Here is a 15,698-nt window from a genome sequence, read left to right as displayed (position 1 = left end):
GGTAAGAGATAGTGATAGGCAGGTGTGGGGGAGGAGGGGAAAGCAGATCCACCAGGGGATGGGTCAAAGGTAAGGAGAGAAAGGAAAAAAAGGTAGAAAAAAGAGATAGGCTAGGAAAGGGAAGAAGAGAAGAAGCATGGTGGTGGGGGGGGGGGGGGTGGTGATTACTTAAGGTGGGAGAATTCAATGTTCATGCCATTAGGCTGCAAGGTTCTAAGACTGAAAATGAGGTGCTGTTCCTCCAGTTTGTGCTTGGAATTCTCCTGGCAGTGGAGGATGCCGAGGACTGACATATCTGTGATAGTGTGGGAGGGGAAGTTGAAGTGACTGGCAATGGAGAGATGCAGATCCCACTATGTTTTCACTAACCTCCAATTTCTTCTCTTTGGTAAATATCGATGCAATGTACGCAGCCACTTGATCTGACTCCAAGCACAAATTCCGTCCTTTATCCTTGAGTGGACCTACCCCTCCTTAGTTATCTTCTTTTTCTTAACATAAGATAAAAGTGCCTTGGGATTTTCCTTGACCCTGCTCGCCAACGACATTTCATGGCCTCTTTTGGCTTTCCTAACCACCTGCTTGAGCACTTTCCTGCTATCTTTATATTCCACGAGGGCCCAGTCTGATTTTAGTTTCCTAACCTTACACATGTTTCTGTTTTCTCCCTGGCTAAGTTTAGGACCTCTCAGGTCATCTAAGGTTCCCTCACCTTACCATCTTTGTCCTTACCAGAACATGGCAATCCTGAACTCTGATCAGCTGGTCTTTAAACAACTCCCACGTTAGATATGGACTTGTCTGACAGCAGCTGCTCTCAATCAATGCCACCTAGCTCCTGTCCAATCCTGTCATAGTTTGCCCTCCTCCAATTTAGTACCTTCCCACAAGATCCAATTTTCTGATAACTATCTTAAAACATAATGAGCTGCTGTCATTATTCGCAAAATGTTCACCCACTATCAGGTCTGTCAACTGGCCTGGCTCATTTCCCAAAACTAGGTCCAGTATGTTCTCTCCTCCATTTGGACTCTCCACATCATGTTTCAAGGAGCCTTCTTGGATGCTCTGAAGAAATCCTGCCCCATCTGACCTTCTTGTATTTAGGAAGTTCCAAACAATACAGGGGAAGTTAAACTACCCCACTATGACAACCCTATAGTTTCTGCACTTTTCCGTAATCAGTCTTGTTGTGAGAAAGGTTCTTTTGGTATCTTAAAGATAAAGGTCTGGACACACAGTCTTTGTAATTTAAAAATGGTTTATTAACAAAGACAAACATGGGGACAGAATGAATGGGAACAGATGCACACTCGCACACTCTCAAGCAGGAGATTGTGAATGTGGACTGAAATCGAAACAGGTGATGAGGTGCACGCGTGCGCGCGCACGCGCACACACACACACACACACACACACACACACACACACACACACACACACACACACACACACACACAATAACTGGGTAAGCGATCAAGGAATAAACAATACAATGTTTGGACACCCTGATTCTGGACAAACATTGGCTCTTTGGTTTTGGGAGTCCTTAACTAACTGCCCTGAAGTAGTGCACAGCTTACCTCAACATTCTTGGAGACAGAAAGAGATAGAAAACCAAACATGCAGCACTTTTATACTGCTGGGGGGCTGGGTGGTCCAGCAGGACAAAGGTGTTTAAATGGACTAACGGTAGGTGTGCCCAGGACAAAGGTGCTCGCACAGACCAATCCGAGTGGTCCAGCAAGGACAAAGGTGTTTACCTAGTGGGGTGGAGTCAAACCTTGATTGACAGTGGTGTCGCTTTCGGCCATGTGCTCAATGGTGTCATCCCAGCCAGAGGGGTCAGTGTTGTCACGGTCACATGACAGCCATGACCTTTTACACTACAAGTCTACACATCTGTTTCTCCACCTCTTGGTGGCTATTGGGTGGCCAATCAATTAATCCCATCAGTGTAATTGCACCTATCCTATTTCTGAGCACCTAAATTGCCTCTGTGGATGAGCCCTCCAGTATGCCCTCTCTGAGTGCTGCTGTGACATTCTCCCTTATCAGTGGTGCAACCACTCCTCTTTTATTCCCCCTCTATCACATCTAAAACAACAAAACCCAGCAGCCAGTCTTGTCCCTCAGCATCCAGGTCTCTGTCATGGCAACAACATCATAATTCCATGTACTGATCCAGGCTCTAAGTTCATCCTCCTTACCCAAAATACTCCTAGCATTGAATATACACATTTCAGCCCATCAGTCCCTCCATGTTTATTAGCCTGCCCCTTGCTACCTTCCTTTCAGACTTACTTGTCATACCATCTTTCTTTGCCCTCAACCCTACCACCTGTTGCTCTGCTGCTGTGGTTCCCATCCCCCTTATTTACCTCCAGATGACTATTCCAAAGTAAATGTGTCTGATCTCTCTGTAATCTTGAAGTCATCTAAAACACTGCTATTCAAATCCTGACTTGTGGTAAGTCCCGTTTATCCACAGTTTTTGTGTTTGCTGACCTACACTATTTCTAGTTAAGCAACGTCTTGATTTTAAAATCCAGCTCATGGTTTTGACACTCTCTCTGATTTCCTGTATATACTTGATTTTCTACTTTTTATGCTCGATACTCTGATTCTTGATAGATACTTCCCTATACTTGCCCCTTCGTATCTCTGAAGTCTCTTCCAGTCCTATAACCTCTGTGTTAACTCTTGTTTTCTGAATTCAGCCTCTCGTGCATCCCCACATTTACTTGCTGCACTGTTGTGAGCTGTGCCTTGAGCTGCCGAGGTTCCAAATTCTGGAACTGCCTTTCAAGCTTCATCTTTCCGACTTTCTTTTCTCCTTTAGGACACCAGTGTCTCCTTCATCAATCCCTAACATTGTCTTGTTCACCTCAGTGCCAAATTATATTTGATAACATTATTCGGAAGTACCTTGTGATGTTCTGCTGCACTGAAGGTGCTCTGTAAATGGAAATTGCTGTTACTGATCTCTGACATCACTTCTTCCACCCATCCTGCAATGATCGACTATTTTTCATCCCCCCTCTTGACTTTCTGATGTGGTCCAGTGCACTCTACGCATCCGAGTTTCTGCCCATGATCATGATCCTCAACAACTTCTAAGCTCCCTGTTTGTCTGCCATGGTGTTTTCTGGAGCTTTCTCCATTTGACAGGCAACTATATTGTGACAAACAACCTGGCTTTTGGGTCGAAAGCCTGTAAGAAAGAATACAAATTCTTAAATCTCCACCATATTTGTAAATCCCCAAAAACCTTTTCTGGGACATTTGAGTTTCAAAGATTCTTTATAACATTGAAATTAGTATCTTCCCAGAGCCAATCTTGGTGGTCTTTTAGGTATAGGGTGCCCAAAATTGCACACAATGGTGGTAAACTTGAATTTGGCCAATAGTATTAAGAAATATATAACATATTATCTCATATTTATACATACCCAGAATCAAAATAGCCCCAGGCTTCCAAATGTTGCTTCAGCACTGATCTCCACAAGATTAATCTTGCCTGGACTTATGAATGAGCATGCCTCTTCAAAGTGTAAAGAATCAGAAATGACCTGGAAGGTGTGACTAAAGAAAGTAAACTTTGAAGAACGATTGCATCACTAGGGTGAGAACAGATGAGCTACTTTGAATCAGAGCTTCCTACTAATGACTCATTTTTAATTTTCCAGAACCATCAAGAAAAAGATTGCATTCACATCCTAGTGACATACAGAAAACATAATGGGCGTACCAAAGGAATCGTAACATAGATAAAACTCAAAAGAAAAATTGTTGCTGGGAAACTAGATATTGCAATGATTCTGTCTTTAATCAAAAGTAAATAAGGTATGGGCTAAAGAATTAAGGTCAGTTACCTATAAAATAAGCTATGGCAGGTTTTTTTTTAAACTTACATCAAAAATGTTCTGATTTTGTATTAATTTTCCTATGGTGATAGATATTGATGCAGTAAAACAAAAGATACACAACAGCAACCTATGACATAACATTTGTTTACTTTTATTTTGGAAACAGATGATTTTATAAATGTTAGCAAAATCACTATTACTAGAACATAGAAGACTACAGCACAGTGCAGGCCCTTCAGTCCGCAATGTTGTGCCGACATTTTATCCTGCTCTAAGATCTATCTAACCCTTCCCTCCCGTATAGCCCCGCACTTTTCTATCATTCATGTGTCTATCTAACAGTCTCTTAAATATCCCTAATGTATCTTCCCCCACAACCTCTGCCGGCAGTGCGTTCCACGCACCCATCACTCTCTGTGTAAAAAACTTTCCCCCGACATCCCCCTTCTACCTTCCTCCAATCACCTTAAAATTATGTCCCTGGGAAAAAGTCTCTGACTGTCCTAAACAGACTGTAACTAAATAGTAAAGCATAAGAAGTGACAATATTTTATGGGGTAAAAGTGACCTGGTCAATATAAACACTGACATCAGAAGGTTGTTCCGCATTTCTCTTTGCCTAATTCAGCAGTGCATGGTGCTGTTTGCCAATGTGGACCGATAGGCTGCTCCAGTCTATTGACATGGCCAACAGCTGTTTGTTTGTAGCTTTATCAAACAATCCTTTTTCAAGTGTTAGAACAGGGTGATCTTAAGACAGGTTTTTTTTCTAAACTATGTAAACAAGGTGGAAACACTACCTGGCAAGCAAACAATGTTGCCATTAATTTCAAGGATGCATTGCTACTCACATTAATCAGAAGGTACAGATTAGAAAAGCCATTCACTGTTTTCCACCCATCCAATGGAAAAACCTACAATCTTCTCAACATTGTATTCAACTTTGTCTTAAGTGACACACAAAATGCTGGAGGAACTCAAGAGTTCAGGCAGTGTCTACGGAGGGAAATAGTCAATGTTTTGGGTTAAGACCTTTCATCTGGACTTTATCTGAATTTACTTTTTATCACTAAATGTTTCAACACTACCTGGTTTATCCTAAATGAGAAACATATCGGTGTGCATTTAGAATGATAATTAAATATTTTGTTGTGTATATGCCTGTGTGATCTATTACTCTTTGTTTTGTACCTACACATCATGATAGCTACCAGGGTAGAGACTGTGGTTGAAATCACTGTAATAACTGGAAGTTATTTTAAAAAATTTTTTTTTTACTTACAGCATGGTAACAGGCCCTTCCAGCCCAATGAGTCCGCGCCGCCCATTTTAAACCCCCAAATTAACCTACCCGTACGTCTTTAGGATGTGGGAGGAAACTGGAGCACCCGGCAGAAACCCATGCAGACACGGGAGAACGTACAAACTCCTTACAGACAGCGACAGGAATCGAACCCCGATCGCTGGCGCTGTAATAGTATCGCGCTAACCGCTACGCTACCGTGCTGCCCTTTTGATTTCTTGTGCAAATGATGGAAAGTATGCTTGCCTTTGGACATTATCTTCATATTTCCTCATAGGCTATAGAATACAATATATCCAGTACAGATGGACCCTAGAAAAGTGCTGAGCTAAGTGACATTGATATCACCATCCCTTTATTCTTCCTTTGTTTGTGCAACTGCTCTAGTCAACTTACAGGTAGTGAGAACTATAATTCCTATTATGAGAGGAGAAGGAATCTGAATCCAGTTGAGTTTCTACAGAAATGGAAAGCAAAGCCTGATTAGGGATAGTCAACATGGCTTTGTGTGGGGCCGGTCATGACTTACCAACTTGATTGAGTTTTTCGAGGAGGTGACAAAGGTGATTGATGAAGGTAGAGCTGTGGATGTTGTCCATATGGACTTTAATAAAGTGTTTGACAACCTCCCTCATGGGAGGCTTATCTAGAAGATTAAGATGCATGGGATCCATGGTGAATTGGCCATTTGGATTCGGAATTGGCTTGCCCATTGAAGACAAGAAGGTAGTGGTCAATGGGACTTATTCTGGCTGGAGGTCCAGGGCTAGTGTTCCACAGGGATCCATACTGGGACTTCTGCTGTTTGTGATTTATATGTAACTAACTTGGATGAAAACATAGATGGGTGGGTTAGTAAGTTTACAGATGACACAAAGATTGGTGGCATTGTGGAGAGTGCAGAAGACTGCCAAAGGATACAACGGGATATTGAACAGTTGCAGATATGAGTCGGGAATTGGCAGATGGAGTTTAATCTGGCCAGGTGTGTGATGTTGCACTTCGGGAGATCAAATGAAAAGGGACAGTACACAGTAAATGGCAAGACCTTTAACAGTGTTGATGTATAGAGGGATCATTGGGTCCGGGTCCATAGCTCCCTGAAAGTGGCCAGACAAGTTGATAGGGTGGTAAAGAAGACATATGGCATATAGTCAAGGCATTATGTTCAAGAGTCAGGAATTCATGTCGCAGTTTTATAAAACTCTGATTAGGCTGCATGTGGATTATTGCATTCAGTTCTGGTCACACCATTATAGGAAGGCTTTGGAGAGGGTGTAGAAGAAGTTTAACAGGATGCTGTCTGGAGTAGAGGGCATGTGTTATAAGCAGAAGTTGGACAAACTTGGGTTGTTTCCTCTGCAGCGTCTGAGGCTGAAGGGAGACCTGATAGAAGTTTATAAGATTAAGAGATGTATAGATAGAGTAGACTACTGGTATCTTTTTCCCAGGGTCGGAATATCGAATACTAGAGGGCATGCATTTAAAGTGAGAGGGGGTGAGGTCAAAGAAGATGTGCAGTGTGAGTTATTTTTATAGAGTGGTGGGTGCATGGAATGCACTGCTAGGGATGGTGGTAGAAGCAAATATGATAGAAGCATTTAAGAAGCTTATAGATAGGCACATGAATATGCAGAGAATGGAGGGATATGGATATTGTGTAGGCAGAAGGGATTAGTTTAGTTAGGCACTTAATTACTGGTTTAATTAGTTCAGTACAACATCGGGGACTGAAGGGCCTGTTCCTGTGCTGTACTGTGCTATGTTCTAATGTGTTCTTCATCATCAATGCAGCAATCATTGATAAAGATATGTGCCATAAGTAGACAACTGGTATCTTTTTTCCCAGGTTTGAGAGGGCATGCATTTAAGATGAGAAGGGGAAAGTTCAAAGGAGGTGTACAGGGCAAATTTTTTTTACACAGAAAGTGGTGCATGTCCAGAATGCACTGCCAGGGGTGGTGGTGAAGATAGATATGATAGAGGTGTTTAAGAGGCTCTTAGATGCATGAATATGCAGAGGATGGAGGGATGTGGAGCATGTGTAGACAGAAGGGATTAGTGTAATTAGGCATCATTAACTTAATTAGTTCCACACAGCAATGAATGTTCCTGTGCTTTACTGTTCTATGTTCAACACCTCAGGCTAACCTTTTGAAGGCTGCACTAGAAATTAGACTATTGTTCATCTCCTCAAATTTTCTCTTGCAGGAAGGTCTGGGAAGGGTTACAGGCATGTTTGTCAAGTTTCACCTCATTGCTCTGTGCTACATGGCTGTTTCTAGGCATGCATACTGGGACAGATATCAATTGCTTCTTGAAACTCATCAACTCAGTGAAAGACGTTTCCTGGTCTGCCCCAGACTCCTGGGATTCCAGACCAAGTTATTATCCAAGATCAAGTGCTGCAGACTGGCACACTCTGAGGGCCAGGATTTTGTGCTGAGTATTGTTGAAGTTGGTTGCAACTAATGCAAAGGCTCAGTGGGGAAGGAGCACAGTTTAAGGGTCTCCTATTATTTCAAGTGGTTGGAATCTGTGATAAAAACCATAAATCCTATTTGGATGCATCACGGCTTGGTACGGCAACTGCTCTGCCCAGGACTGCAAGAAACTGCAGAGAGTTGTGGACACAGCCCAGCGCATTACGGACACCAGTCTCCCCTCCTTGGACTCTGTCTTTACCTCGCGTTGTCTTGCTGAAGCAGCCAGCATAATCAAAGACCCCACCCACCCGGGACATTCTCCCTTCTCTCCTCTTCCATCGGTAGAAGAAACAGGAGCCTGAAGGCACGTACCACCAGACTTAAGGACAGCTTCTACCCCACTGTGATAAGACTATTGAACAGTTCCCTTATACAATGAGATGGACTATGACCTCACAATTTACCTTGTTGTGACCTTGCACCTTATTGCACTGCACTTTCTCTGTAGCTGTGACACTTTACTCTGTACTGTTATTGTTTTTACCTGTACTACATCAATGCACTCTGTAGTGACTCAATGTAACTAAACTGTGTAATGAATTGACCTACATGATTGGTTTGTAAGACAAGCTTTTCACTGTACCTTGGTACAAGTGACAATAATAAACCAATACCAATACCAATTTGCTGAAGGATTATGTATAAATAATAACTGATGTTGTGCTAATATTAAGTGACATGACTCATATACAGTCAAAGAGTTATGGAATTGTAGAGCACTGAAGAGTTGAAGAGACGTCAGACCACCATGTCCAACCCATTTGCCGGCATTAAGACTGTATCCTTCTATGTCTATGTTGACATTTGTTCTCTATTATTTTCATTTGAAACTTTTGTGAATGAAGCATATTTTGAAATAAAAAAATCTCACACAGATTAACATCTTAACTGATGAAGTTTGGCCTAGTTCTGCTTTCCTTGAAGGGGTCCATGGCCTGTGCCTGATGTGGGAATGCTGTTAGGCAGGTCCTACTTTAAACTTTTCTCTTAAAGTTCACTCCCACCAACCTTGCCCTATCTCCACCTCTCTTGTCCTTACACCCCCTATCCTAAGACAATCCTCACCCACAATCAGTACACACATCGATTGAGCCACCTGATTGCTTCTCTGGCACAAACCTCAACAATGCATCCAGACTTGATTGCATCTCCAACCTTCTCAATTCATGGTCCTTGCTCTCAACACATCACTGCACCTCTCCCCTCTCCCAATCATATCATGAGCCCTCAATATATCTTGAAGATACAATCCTTAAAGTCCTGAACAACCATCCCGATTCAGTGTTAGGTGCCTCCACCACATGAACTTCATTCACGATTAATCTCCACAATGACAGGGTCAGTAGAGTAAAGGACTTGTGCGTCTCTGTATATGTGAGGTCTATTTACTACACACCAAATCTTGGACCAGTTGAAGTATGGTAAAACTTCCTGGCCACTGTCACCTTCCACGTTGTTCAGGGTGGAACTGAGCAGAATCAGATTTATTACCTAAATCCACAAATTCTCAATAAGATTATTATTTTATGAAAGAATTGTTTCAGCTGTACTGGCAATTAAAACAGGATTATTCTCTCATGAATAGGTATCATCACAACTATGCAATCCAAATTTATGGTCAACAGCACCTGTTGTAGTTTATTATGTGTTGGTTTTTTTTGACAACTTGATGTTTTAATTCCCCCAATAAATAATTTCTCAGTATATGGGAATTCCACAATACACATGATACTGCCAAAGGGAAACATGATTCATTTTAAAAATGTCAAATGTATTGCCTCTCAAACAATTCTTTCTGTTCTATTTTTAAAGTCAAGTTAATCTTTTTCTCCTTAGCTGCCATTCCTCCTCCTCCTTTCTGAGTTACAATTCTACACACTTATCAGTGGGCAGTTATCACTGAGACTTGATATACTTGATAGTAGATAATTCCAGCCCCAGGTTCTAATTTATTTTAAATACATTACCAAGAAAAACCTGTCCATGCTGCTTTTCACTCCAAGTATTTGATCTGAGAGGGTGAAATTTCTTGTTATATTCATCAATGATGGGAACTGGTACCGTGCATCTTGCAGAGTCATTTATGAGTTAAAGAACAAGTACTCATAGTGGAATAATTCCTGTTGTGACAACATACTTATACTTTAAAATAGGTCAAACTTATTTATTTGTTTGTTTGTTTGTTTTTCAGCATTTGGGAACCACAGGCAAGGCCAGGTGTTTCAAAGCGGGATGTAAAAGAGGAGTGGGAGTTACATTATTGATTAGGAAGAACATCAAGGCAGTGCTCAGAAAGAGCATCTTGGAGGGATTGTCAAAGGAGGCCATATGGGTAGAATTTAAAAATAAGAAAGGGGCAATCACCTTGCTGAGGTTATAGTATAGGCCTCCCAATAGTCAGCAGGGGATGAAGGAACAGATATGCAGACAAACCACAGAGAAGTGGAAGAGCAATAGAATTATAGTTGTAGGGGATTTCAACCTTTCCAATATTAATTGGGATTGGTTAGTGCAAGGGGCATAGATGAGGCAGAATTTATAAAGTGCATCCAGGAGAGATGAGGCTGTACTCAACCTTATCTTGGGAAGTGAAGCTGGGCTAGTTGTGGAAATGCCAGTGAGGAGCATTTTTGGGAATAGTGTTCATATTTCAGTAGGGTTCAAGGTAGTTATGGAAAGGGATAAGTTTGGTCCTCAAATTAAGATTCTAAATTGAGGGAAGGCTGAGATCAATAATGTAAGACAAGACCTGCCAAAGTAGATTGGATACAGTTGCTTGTGGGTAAATCTACATCCAACAAGTGACAATCTCTTAGAGGTGAGGTGGTAAGAGTCCAGGGCCAACATGTTTTGTAAGGGTAAAAGACAAGAATGGCAAGATTTGAGAACCCTGGTCATCAAGGGATATTGAGGGTTCGATGAAGAAAAAGGACAGGTACAGGCAACTGAAAAATAAGTGAACCCCTTCAGGAATATAGATAGTGCAGGAGAGAACTTAAGAAAGAAATCAGAAAGGCAAAAGTGGGCAATGAAATATCTTAAGCACGAAAGATTAAGGAGAATCCCAAGGCAATCTATAAGTATATAAGGAACAAAAGTGAAACTTTCAGGACCAAAGGAGTAATCTATGTGTAGAGCCAGGGGATGTAGGCAAGGTTCTTGATGAGTCTGTATGCACCAAGTAGAAAATGTGGATGGTGGTGAACTTATGATGGAGTATGCTGATATTCTAGAGCATGTTGGTATTAAGAAAGAATACCTTCTGTCTTGGAGTGGATAGGGATTGATAAATCCCCAAGATCTGATGAGATCTACCCAACAATGCAATGAGGGGTATGGGAGGAGATTGCTAGGGCCCTTTTGGAGAACTTTTCATCTTTGTTCGCTACAGGTGAGGTAACAGAAGACTGGACGACAGCTGATGTGGAGATAGGGCAGTAGGGATAAGCCAGTGGTGAGCCTTATATCAGAGGTAGGCAAAATGGTGTAAAAAAATTCCATGGAACAGAAATTATTTACACTTGGAAAGGTTGCACTGATTACACACATGCACTTACACTGATTAGGGACAGTCAGCATGGAAAATCCTGTCTCACTAATTTGATGGTATTTTTTAGGGAGGCAACTAAAAAGATGTCTGAATTGGCTTTAGTAAGGTGTTTGAAGCACATAGGATCCAAGGCAAGCTGGCAAATTAAATCCAAAATTGGCTTGGTGAAAGGAGGCAGAGGGTTGTAGTGAAGGAATGTTTATTTGATTGTCTGTGACTAGTGGTGTACTACAGGGATCGGTGCTGGGGCCTTTGATGTTTTTGATGCAATGTGCATGGAATAAGATGTGAATTAGGAGGTATGATTTGTAAGCTTGCAGATGACATGAAAATTATGGGAGAAGACAGAGTGGTAGTGGATGATTGTTTCTCAGACTGGAGGCCTGTGAGTAGTGGTGTGCCTCAGGGATCTGGGCTGGGGCCATTGTTGTTTGTTGTATATATCAATGATCTAGATGATAATGTGGTAAATTCTATCAGCAAGTTTGCTGATGATACTAAGATTGGAGGTGTAGTGGACAGTGAGGAATGCTTTCAAAGCTTGCAGAGGGATCTGAACCAACTGGAAGAATGGGCCAGAAAATGGCAGATGGAATTTAATGCAGACAAGTGTGAGGTGTTGCATTTTGGAAGGACAAATCAAGGTAGGACATACACAGTAAATGGTAGGGCACTGAGGAGTGCGGAGGAACAAAGGGATCTGGGAGTTCAGATACATAATTCCCCGAAAATGGCATCGCAGGTAAACAGGGTTGTAAAGAAGGCTTCTGGCATCCTGGCATTCTTAAATCAAAGTATTGAGTATAGGAGTTGGGATAGGTGAAGTTGTATAAGACATTGGTGAGGCCAAATTTGGAATATTGTGTGCAGTTCTGGTCACCTAACTATAGGAAGGATATTTGTAAGATTGAAAGAGTGCAGAGGAGATTTACTAGAATGTTGCTGGGTCTTCAGGAGTTGAGTTACTGGGAAAGATTGAACAGGTTAGGACTTTATTCCTTGGAGCGCAGAAGAATGAGGGGAGATTTGATAGAGATTTACAAAATTATGAGGGGTATAGACAGAGTTAATGCGAGCAGGCTCTTTCCACCTAGATTAGGAGAGATAAGTATGAGAGGACATGGCTTTAGGGTGAAAGGGGAAAAGTTTAGGGGGAACTTCTTCACTCAGAGTGGTGGGAGTATGGAACGGGCTGCCATCTGATGTAGTAAATGTGGGCTCACTCTTGAGTTTTAAGAGTAAATTGGATAGATACATGAATGGGAGAGGTCTGGATGGTTATGGACTGGGTGCAGGTAAATGGGACTAACAGAATAACGTCTCAGCACAGACTAGAAGGGCTGAATGGCCTGTTTTCTGTGCTGTAGTGTTCTATGGTTCTACCTATCCAAGTGCTTCTCAAATGATACTATTGTACCTGCCTCAACCACTTCCTCTGATAGCTCATTCAATATACTCAATATCCTGTCTGAAAAAGTTGCCCCTCAGGTCCCTTTTAAATCTTTCCCCTCACCCTAAATCTATGTCCCCTAGTTTTGGACTCCCTTACCCTGGGGAAAAGACTGTTACCGTCCACCTTATCTACGCCCCTCATAATTTTAAACATCTCCAAAGGGTCACCCCTCATTCTCCTGCATTCCAAGGAATAAAGACCTAGCCTGGCCAACCTCTCCCTATGACTCAGGCCCTCTAGTCCTGGCAACACCCTCATAAGTCTTTTCTGCACTCTTTCCAGTTTAACCATGTCTTTTCTATAACAGGGTGACCAAAACTCTACACAGTACTCCAAGTGTGGCCTCACCAACAACTTAGACAACTGCAACATACTGTCCCAACTCCTATACTCAGTGCCCGGACTGATGAAGGCAGGCATGCTAAACACCTTTTTCAACACCCTGTGTACCTGTGATGCCACTTTCAATGAACTATGCACTTGTACTGCTAGGTCCCTCTGTTCCATTACATTCCCTAGTGCCCTACCATTCATAGTGTAAGTCCTATACTGGTTTGACTTTCCAAAATGCATCACCTCACACTTATCCATATTGAAATCCATTTGCCGCTCCTTGGCCCACTTCTCTAACTGATCAAGATCCCCTGTAACCTACAATAACCTTCTTCACAATCGACAACACCATCTAACTTTGTGTCATCTGCACAGTTACTTGATCAAGCCTTGTGCACTCGCATCCAAATCATTTGTATAAATAACGAATAACAAGGGTCCCAATGCCGACTCTTGTGGCACACCACTAGTCACCGACCTCCATTCCGAGAAACAACCTTCAACCGCCACCCTCTGCTTCCTACTTCTGAGCCAAGTTTAAATCCACCTAACTGGCTCTCCATGGATTCCATGAGACCTAACCTTCCAGACCAGTCTGCCATGCAGGACCTTGTTGAAGGCCATGCTAAAGTACAAATAGACAACATCCATTGCCATATCTTCATCTACCCTTTTTGTTACCTCTTCATAGAAACTCTGGAAGATTCATCAAATATGACCTCCCATGCACAAAGCCATACTGACTCCTCCTAATCAGACTTTGTCTATCCAAATGCTAGCAGATCCTATCTCTCAGAATTCCCTGCAGTAACCTCTCAACTACTGATGTCAGGCTGACCAGCCTGTAGTTCCCTTGCTTGTTCTTGCTCCCCTTCCTAAACAACAGAACTATATTAGTCACCTTCCACTCTTTGGAACTTTACCCATGGCTAACGATGAAGCAAATATCTCCACGAGGACCTCCACAATTTCTTATCCAGCCTCGCACAAAGCCAGATGCATTCAGTCAGGCCCTGGGGGTTTACCCACCTTAATGCACTGTAAGGCTACAAATACCTCCTCCCTGGTAATGTGAATTACCTCCAAAACATCTCCCTTATCACTTATCTCTTGAGCAACCATGATTTTCTCCTCAGTAAACACCAAGAAGGAATATTCATTAAAAATCCCACCCATCTTCTACGGCTCAAGACATAGGCGGCCCTGCTGATCTCTAAGGGGACCTACTCTCTCCCTAGCCACCCTTTTACTCTTTATAAAGCTATAGAACCTCTTGGGATTTTCCTTAACCATCTCATACCCTTTCTTTGTCCCTCCTGATTTCCCTCTTAAGTGTATCCTTAATCATTTTATAGTCATCAAGGGATTCACTCATCCCCGATGCCCCAAACCCTTCCTTCTTTTTTCTTGACCAGAGCTTCAATATCTCTCATCAGCCAAGGTTCCCTAAACATTCCAGGTTTACCTTTCACCCTAACAGAAATATGCTGGCCTTGGACTCTTGATGCCACATTCTTAAAAACCTCTCAGTCTTAACAGCCTGCTGAGGAAGTAGAGGTGCTGGTGTGCTTTCTTAACCATAGCATTTATATGGTTGGACCAGGACAAGCTTTTGGTGATGCTTACACCTAGGAACATGAGGCTCTCAAACATCTCCGCCTCAGCACCATTGATACATACAGGTATGTGTGCTCCGCCCCACTCCTGAAGTCAATGACCAGCTCTTTTGTTTTGCTGACATTGAGGAAGAGGTTGTTGTCTTGACACTATGCCACTAGGCTATCTCCTTCCTATACACCATCTCATCATTATTTGTGATCTTGTCTACTACAGGGGTATTATCTGCAAACTTGCAGATGATGTTAGAGCAGAATCTGGCCACACGGTTGTGAGTATATAGGGAGTAAAGTAGGGGGCTGAGGACACAGCCTTGAGGGGCACCAGTGTTGATTACAATCGTAGAAGAGGTGCCTATCCTTACTGATTGCGGTCTGTTGGTCAGGAAGTCAAGGGTCCAGTTGCAAAGGGAGGTGTTAAGTCCCGGGTCTAGGAATTTGGAAATGAGTTTGTTTGGAATTATGGTACTGAAGGCAGAGCTGAGGTCAATAAATAGGAGTCTAATGTAGGCGTCTTTGTTATCCAGATGTTCCTGAGATGAGTGTTGGGCCAGGGAGATGGCCTCCGCCATGGACCTGTTTTGGTGGAAGGTGAATTGCACCTACTATTCCCTTGATGACTTGCATCCCTTGATGACTATAAAATGATTAAGGATACACTTAAGAGGGAAATCAGGAGGGGCAAAGAAAGGGTATGAAATGGTTAAGGAAAATTCCAAGAGGTTCTACAGCTATATAAAGAGTAAAAGGTAGGTGCCTTGGTCTTGAGTAATGGTCAGGGTTGTCTGGGAGGCTGGAGTTGATGTGTGCCAAGATCAGCCTCTCGAAGCACTTCATGATGGTGGATGTCAGAGCCACTGACCATAGTCATTAAGGCACGTTACCTTGTTTTTCTTTGGCACCAGGAGGATATGTTTTAAGGCAGTTGGGAACCTCCAATAGGCAGTAGGGAGGGGTTAAAAATTTTAGCAAATACTCCCGCCAGCTGATCCACACAGGATCTGATGGCACAGCTGGTGACTCCATCCAAGGCAGAAGCCTTCTGCTGGTTCACTCTCCGGAAGGCTGATCCGACATCTGCAATAGTG

The sequence above is a fragment of the Pristis pectinata genome, chromosome 10, assembly GCF_009764475.1.
Source record: "Pristis pectinata isolate sPriPec2 chromosome 10, sPriPec2.1.pri, whole genome shotgun sequence".
NCBI lineage: Eukaryota > Metazoa > Chordata > Chondrichthyes > Rhinopristiformes > Pristidae > Pristis > Pristis pectinata.
The sequence above is the reverse complement of the archived record's forward strand: the minus strand, read 5'-3'. Positions refer to the sequence as shown.